Source organism: Panthera pardus, unplaced genomic scaffold (genome assembly GCF_024362965.1).
Source record: "Panthera pardus isolate Hobbes unplaced genomic scaffold, ASM2436296v1 HiC_scaffold_27, whole genome shotgun sequence".
NCBI classification, from domain to species: domain Eukaryota; kingdom Metazoa; phylum Chordata; class Mammalia; order Carnivora; family Felidae; genus Panthera; species Panthera pardus.
Window position 1 is genome coordinate 36,165,496 of NW_026526843.1, and position 8,790 is coordinate 36,174,285.

Consider the following 8,790-nt stretch of genomic DNA (forward strand, 5'->3'; position numbering starts at 1 on the left):
GAATGTAGTTTGGAACTAACATTTGACGCAAGACAAAGAATTGTAAAGAACACAGGTGGTGTTTAATTCACTTTCTTAACCTAGTTGACAGCCCCAATCACACATTGCCATACAGAAAATGTTTGCATCGAACTCAAGATGAAAATTGTATCTCTTGGGCTTAATCATGAAAAGGGAAAATTCCAAATGTGTTTGTGTAAATGTCATTTTGGCTTTGCAGACAACAATTTTAAAAGCTAAAACCTCCTTGAGTAACCTTACTTTTATTTAAGTACTTTCTGTAAGAAGTGCAAAGTTAGTGTCATCTTTAAATGTGTTAAAAATACTGTACAAAATGGTTTTGTGTATTTTTAGCTTCAGTATAAACAAAAATAAAGCATTGACTTTTTCCCCTGAAATGAATGGCTGCTCAGAATTAAGGTGTTTTGTTTCTCCGTTTTCCAGTTGTTTATAGCCGCCTATTATTAACAAACATTTGCGAACAATGGATTTTACACTATAATTTAACCAACAGACACTTCAGGGAGACCTCTGCAGTCCAATATATTTTGAAAAGTAGATGATTGAGAATAAACATTATTAGTGTCCTGTTATACTTACCATTAGAGCTATTAAATATTTAAAAATTGAATAAGCACTCATAAAGAACTTTGAGATAATGACACGAAGAGACCAATAGTTATAAAGCTATAGCTCGCACATTGAGAAACCTTACAGGCCTTATCCTCAAAATTTTTTATTCTTTATTGAGTACCCAAAGTACAAGTTGTGCAGAACAGTTTGGATCCGTGGGCCAGTAGAAAGAGACATAAAGCGGGGTTAGGCTGGTCATTATTAAACTGGTATAATCTGAGTACATTTGGGTAATATTTCCTCAAGTATCAGTTGATGCTTTTTTTTTTGTAGTAAGACCTTTCAGCAATTAGCTTTCCCCTAATTAATTCAGATCCCTGAAGTTTGTTTGTATTTTATTTTTTTATTTTTTATTTTTTTTCAATATATGAAATTTATTGTCAAATTGGTTTCCATACAACACCCAGTGCTCATCCCAAAAGGTGCCCTCCTCAATACCCATCACCCACCCTCCCCTCCCTCCCACCCCCCAGCAACCCTCAGTTTGTTCTCAGTTTTTAACAGTCTCTTATGCTTTGGCTCTCTCCCACTCTAACCTCTCTCTCTCTTTTTTTTTTTTTTCCTTCCCCTCCCCCATGGGTTTCTGTTAAGTTTCTCAGGATCCACATAAGGGTGAAAACATATGGTATCTGTCTTTCTCTGTATGACTTATTTCACTTAGCATCACACTCTCCAGTTCCATCCACGTTGCTACAAAGGGCCATATTTCATTCTTTCTCATTGCCACGTAGTATTTCATTGTGTATATAAACCACAATTTCTTTATCCATTCATCAGTTGATGGACATTTACGCTCTTTCCATAATTTGGCTATTGTTGAGAGTGCCGCTATAAACATTGGGGTACAAGTGCCCCTATGCATCAGGACTCCTGTATCCCTTGGATAAATTCCTAGCAGTGCTATTGCTGGGTCATAGGGTAGGTCTATTTTTAATTTTCTGAGGAACCTCCACACTGTTTTCCAGAGTGGCTGCACCAGTTTGCATTCCCACCAACAGTGCAAGAGGGTTCCTGTTTCTCAGTTTTTCCCCATTGAGGATGAAAAGCTGTGGGCTTTTCATAAATGGCTTTTATGATGTGTAAGTATGTTCCTTCTATCCCGACTTTCTCAAGGGTTTTTATTAAGAAAGGGTGCTGGATTTTGTCAAAGGCCTTTTCTGCATCGATTGACAGGATCATATGGTTCTTCTCTTTTTTTTTATTAATGTGATGTATCACGTTGATTGATTTGCGAATGTTGAACCAGCCCTGCATCCCAAGAATGAATCCCACTTGATCATGGCGAATAATTCTTTTTATATGCTGTTGAATTCGATTTGCTAGTATCTTACTGAGAATTTTTGCATCCATATTCATCAGGGATATTGGCCTGTAGTTCTCTTTTTTTACTGGGTCTCTGTCTGGTTTAGGAATCAACGTAATACTGGCTTCATAGAATGAGTCTGGAAGTTTTCCTTCCCTTTCTATTTCTTGGAATAGCTTGAGAAGGATAGGTATTATCTCTGCTTTAAACGTCTGGTAGAACTCCCCTGGGAAGCCATCTGGTCCTGGACTCTTATTTGTTGGGAGATTTTTGATAACTGATTCAATTTCTTCGCTGGTTATGGGTCTGTTCAAGCTTTCTATTTCCTCCTGATTGAGTTTTGGAAGAGTGTGGGTGTTTAGGAATTTGTCCATTTCTTCCAGGTTGTCCAATTTGTTGGCATACAATTTTTCATAGTATTCCCTGATAATTGTTTGTATCTCTGAGGGATTGGTTGTAATAATTCCATTTTCATTCATGATTTTATCTATTTGGGTCATCTCCCTTTTCTTTTTGAGAAGCCTGGCTAGAGGTTTGTCAATTTTGTTTATTTTTTCAAAAAACCAACTCTTGGTTTCGTTGATCTGCTCTACCGTTTTTTTAGATTCTATATTGTTTATTTCTGCTCTGATCTTTATTATTTCTCTTCTTCTGCTGGGTTTAGGCTGTCTTTGCTGTTCTGCTTCTATTTCCTTTAGGTGTGCTGTTAGATTTTGTTTTTGGGATTTTTCTTGTTTCTTGAGATAGGCCTGGATTGCGATGTATTTTCCTCTCAGGACTGCCTTCGCTGCATCCCAAAGCGTTTGGATTGTTGTATTTTCATTTTCGTTTGTTTCCATATATTTTTAAATTTCTTCTCTAATTGCCTGGTTGACCCACTCATTCTTTAGTAGGGTGTTCTTTAACCTCCATGCTTTTGGAGGTTTTCCAGGCTTTTTCCTGTGGTCGATTTCAAGCTTCATAGCATTGTGGTCTGAAAGTATGCATGGTATAATTTCAATTCTTGTAAACTTATGAAGGGCTGTTTTGTGACCCAGTATATGATCTATCTTGGAGAATGTTCCATGTGCACTCGAGAAGAAAGTATATTCTGTTGCTTTGGGATGCAGAGTTCTAAATGTATCTGTCAAGTCCATCTGATCCAATGTATCATTCAGGGCCCTTGTTTCTTTATTGACTGTGTGTCTAGATGATCTATCCATTTCTGTAAGTGGGGTGTTAAAGTCCCCTGCAATGACCACATTCTTATCAATAAGGTTGCTTATGTTTATGAGTAATTGTTTTATATATCTGGGGGCTCCGGTATTTGGCGCATAGACATTTATAATTGTTAGCTCTTCCTGATGGCTAGACCCTGTGATTATTATATAATGCCCTTCTTCATCTCTTGTTACAGCCTTTAATTTAAAGTCTAGTTTGTCTGATATAAGTATGGCTACTCCAGCTTTCTTTTGGCTTCCAGTAGCATGATAAATAGTTCTCCATCCCCTCACTCTCAATCTAAAGGTGTCCTCAGATCTCAAATGAGTCTCTTGTAGACAGCAAATAGATGGGTCTTGTTTTTTTATCCATTCTGATACCCTATGTCTTTTGGTTGGCGCATTTAATCCATTTACATTCAGTGTTATTATAGAAAGATATGGGTTTAGAGTCATTGTGATGTCTGTATGTTTTATGCTTGTAGTGATGTCTCTGGTACTTTGTCTCACAGGATCCCCCTTAGGATCTCTTGTAGGGCTGGTTTAATGGTGACAAATTCCTTCAGTTTTTGTTTGTTTGGGAAGACCTTTCTCTCTCCTTCTATTCTAAATGACAGACTTGCTGGATAAAGGATTCTCGGCTGCATATTTTTTTCTGTTTAGCACACTGAAGATCTCGTGCCAATCCTTTCTGGCCTGCCAAGTTTCAAAAGAGAGATCAGTCACGAGTCTTATCGGTCTCCCTTTATATGTGAGGGCACGTTTATCCCTTGCTGCTTTCAGAATTTTCTCTTTATCCTTGTATTTTGCCAGTTTCACTATGATATGTCGTGCAGAAGATCGATTCAAGTGACGTCTGAAGGGAGTTCTCTGTGCCTCTTGGATTTCAATGCCTTTTTCCTTCCCCAGTTCAGGGAAGTTCTCAGCTATTATTTCTTCAAGTACCCCTTCAGCACCTTTCCCTCTCTCTTCCTCCTCTGGGATACCAATTATGCGTATATTATTTCTTTTTAGTGTATCACTTAGTTCTCTAATTTTCCCCTCATACTCCTGGATTTTTTTATCTCTTTCTCTCAGCTTCCTCTTTTTCCATAACTTTATCTTCTAGTTCAACTATTCTCTCCTCTGCCTCTTCAATCCGAGCCGTCATCGTTTCCATTTTGTTTTGCATTTCGTTTAAAGCGTTTTTCAGCTCCTCGTGACTGTACCTTAGTCCCTTGATCTCTGTAGCAAGAGATTCTCTGCTGTCCTCTATACTGTTTTCAAGCCCAGCGATTAATTTTATGACTATTATTCTAAATTCACTTTCTGTTATATTATTTAAATCCTTTTTGATCAGTTCATTAGCTGTTGTTGTTTCCTGGAGATTCTTCTGAGGGGAATTCTTCCGTTTGGTCATTTTGGATAGTCCCTGGAGTGGTGAGGACCTGCAGGGCACTTCCCCTGTGCTGTGGTGTATAACTGGAGTTGGTGGGCGGGCCGCAGTCCGACCTGATGTCTGCCCCCAGCCCACCGCTGGGGCCACAGTCAGACTGGTGTGTGCCTTCTCTTCCCCTCTCCTAGGGGCGGGATTCACTGTGGGGTGGCGTGGCCCGTCTGGGCTACTTGCACACTGCCAGGCTTGTGGTGCTGGGGATCTGGCGTATTAGCTGGGGTGGGTAGGCAAGGTGCACGGGGGCAGGAGGGGCAGGCTTAGCTCGCTTCTCCTTAGGTGATCCACTTCAGGAGGGGCCCTGTGGCAGCGGGAGGGAGTCAGACCCGCTGCCAGAGGGGTGGCTCTGCAGAAGCACAGCGTTGGGTGTTTTTGAGGAGCAAGTTCCCTGGCAGGAACTGGTTCCCTTTGGGATTTTGGCTGGGGGATGGGCGAGGGAGATGGCGCTGGCGAGCGAGCGCCTTTGTTCCCCGCCAAACTGAGCTCTGTCGTTCCGGGGCTCAGCAACTCTCCCTCCCTTTGTGCTCCAGCCTTCCCGCTTTCCGAGCAGAGCTGTTAACTTATGACCTCCCAGACGCTAAGTCGCGCTTGCTGTCGGAACACAGTCTGTCCGGCCCCTCCGCTTTTGCCAGCCAGACTCGGGGGCTCTGCTTGGCAGGCGAGCCGCCCCTCCGCCCCGGCTCCTCCCGCCAGTCTGTGGAGCACGCACCGCCTCGCCACCCTTCCTACCCTCTTCCGTGGGCCTCTCGTCTGCGCTTGGCTCCGGAGACTCCGTTCTGCTAATCCTCTGGCAGTTTTCTGGATTATTTAGGCAAGTGTAGGTGGAATCTAAGTGATCAGCAGGACGCGCGGTGAGCCCAGCGCCCTCCTACGCCACCATCTTCCAACCTCTCCAGTTTGTTTGTATTTTAATAACTAACATTAACTTTTAGGCCACCAGAGAACTGGTTAGCATACCAGAACAGCTTAACTTTCAGCCAAATAACTCGCTTGCAAGTCCTGGACTAATTATTTAAACTATGATTGGGTGTATAACATATAATACACATTAGTTAGGTAAGGACACCTAAATAGGCAGTAATATAGCTGAAAAAGATCTGCAACTGGCATACGGAATAAACCCCTATAACTCAATAATAAAAATACAACAAATTTGAACACACTTCAATAAGGAATGTATACAACTGGCAAATAAGCACATGAAAAACTACTCAACATGATCTTGGGAAATGCAAATTAAAACCGCAATGAGAGGGGCGCCTGGGTGGTTCGGTCAGTTAAGTGTCTGAACTGATACTCTGATTCATTTATAAACACTTTGAAAAATAAACTAAACCGTGAAGGGGGGGAATCAGAAGGAACAGTGGTTGCCTAGGGTACACCCCAGCTGGGGTGACAGAGATTGGGAAGGAGCACGAGGGAGTTTCCTGGGGCGATGGAAATGTTATCTTGACAAAGGCTGGAGATTCACAGATGCAGGATTTGTCAAAATTCATTGCATCAAAAACTTCAAGATTTGTGTATTTCATCGCATGTAAATTTTACCTTAAAATAAAAAAAGTGAACCTTTAATAAATGCTAAATTCTAGCTAACAATATGCATGCTGAAATGTTTAGAAGTGAAATGTACTTGAGTCTGCAATTTTCTTTGTACTGCATCAAACACCAAGGCTTTATAGATGGATATGTGAAAAGCCGAGTAAAGTGTTAATTGTAAAATCTAGGTGGTGGGTACACAGATGTTCACTGCACCATTACTTCAGTTTTCCTGTATGTTTAAACTTTTTTCATATTAGGGGAGCCTGGGTGGCTCAGTTGGTTAAGCATCCGACTGTGGTTCAGGAGTTCGAGCCCCGTGTCAGGCCCTGTGCTGACAGCTCAGAGCTTGGAGCCTGCTTCTGATTCTGTGTCTCCCTGTCTCTCTGCCCCTCTTCCCTACTCGCACTCTGTTGGCCTCTCTCTCAAAAGTAAATAAATGTTAAAAAAAAAATTAGGGGCGCCTGGGTGGCTCAGTCGGTTGAGTGTCTGACTTTGGCTCAGGTCATGATCTCGTGGTGAGTTCGAGCCCCGCGTCGGGCTCTGTGGTGACGGCTCAGAGCCTGGAGCCTGCTTCAGATTCCGTGTCTCCCTCCCTCTCTCGCTGCTCCTCCACCACTCACACTCTCTCAAAAATAAATAAACATTAAAAAATTTTTTAAAATTTTTTTCATAATAAAATGTTGAAAATAAAATGTAAGCAGTGAGTAAAGAACTAGGTTAACTAAAGGCAAATCTATATACCGTGTTTCAAAACTAGCAGGGTAAATTTCTTGGGTGGTTGAAGCTATTTTAGCAGAGTGAGAGGAATGAAAGAAAATTAAAATCAAAATTCAACAGCTGAAGCAGGCAAAACAACAGAGTATAAAATGGTGGAGTTTTCGGTTTTGGGGGATTGTTTTTGTAGGGATATCCATGCAGAACTTTAGTTTCTATTTTACTGTGGTAAGAACACTTACCATAAGAGCTACCCTCTTAACAGATTTTAAGTGTACAATACAGAATTGTTATCTAGAGCCACAATGTTGTACAGATCTCTAGAACCTCATCTTGCATAAATGAAATCTATCAAGATAAAAACTCAGATCTAATATACCAGTAAGTAAATAAAAGGTTTTTTTAAGTACAGAACTACAGTACTCTAATACTTCGAATTTTTTATGTTTATTTATTTTGAGAGAGCACGTGCAAGAGTTGAGGAGGGGCAGAGAGAAAATTCTCAAGCAGGCTCTGCACTGTCAGCGTAGAGCCTGATGCAGGGCTCAATTCCACAAACCCTGAGATCGTGACCTGAGCCGAAATCAATAGTCAGACACTTAACCGACTGAGCCATCCACGAGCCCCTAGAATTTTTTTTTTCTATAATTCTACAAATGATTTGAGAAACCTGCCTTGTATAGTTTGGAAAAAGCTGTAAGGTCTGCAAGAAAAGATGTTAGCTGTGTAGGTGAAGGGACTGACCGCCCAGAGAACACCAATAAATCAATACTATTAATCCGTAATGTTCGCTAAGATAGACCTTAACATTTTTATTCATTGCCCTGAATACTCCCAAGAGCTGATTCACTTTAATATCATTATTGTTGAATCACTTCCCCCAGCCCCCTTTCACAAGAGATACAGCCATTGGCAAGTACCTCTTACCAGGAAATAAACCCAAAAAACAAACAGCTGTTCAACAGCAAAGGATTTCCTGATTTCCGTGCTCCCCTCTGGCAGCCAGAAGAAGTGAACTCAAAAGTGTTGTATTATTAGGGAAATAATGAAGCAGTACCTGAAACGGCTCAATTAGTTTTAACTACAGATGTGTATCATGGCTTAACAAAATCTAGTTTTACAGGTAGCTAGTGAATATTCTTGAGAATTACAGAATTTGAAGAATCAGTTGCCTGTACTTACAGGCTTCTCCCAACCCCCAGGTATCCTGACAAGGTACCAATGTAGGGACCTTAGGTGACAGCCACTCTTAAATTGTTTTTCAGCAATCAAGGCAAAATGTTTTTAAACCTCAATTCTAACTTCATAAATATTTACTCTCCATATTGTCAAGGTTGTCAAGGTAGTTTTTAAAAAACGATTATGAAAGATTTCAAACACTAAAGTAGAGGGACTTGCATTAATGAACCTAGGCTTTGACAATTATTCACCAATTAACAGGCAGCAAATCTTTCATCTATAAACCCTGCCACCCAGGTTTTGATGGGGTACCCAGATGTATCACTTTGGAGTGGTTTTACTCCCACCCTAGTTACTAAACTCTGGTCCATCCTTTCCTGAAGCTACTTTTCCCCTAACACAGGGACCCCACACATCCCTGAAACTGCCTTTGATACCTGAAGAAGACAAGTGTTCCAATCAAGCTGCTCCGATGGAAACTTAACGTTCTAGGTGAAATGGAGGGAAACAAGAAGTTGTCTTTTGCTGTATAAATTCTCCTGAGTTTAGTTTTTATTACAAGTGGAAATATAAATGGCTCCAAATAGGTTTCGTACAAAATGGACATTAAAAAAAAGTCATTTGTTCATGTACCACCCTCTGTCAATGGACTGTATCATTATTCAAGGAGATTTATGTCTGAATTAAGTTCTGCATGTCTGGTGTCCACATAAGAAATGATTTTGTACTTTTATCTATCTCCAAAGCTAATTAAAAGGTTATGCCTTGATTACAGGCTCCAAGGAAATCAA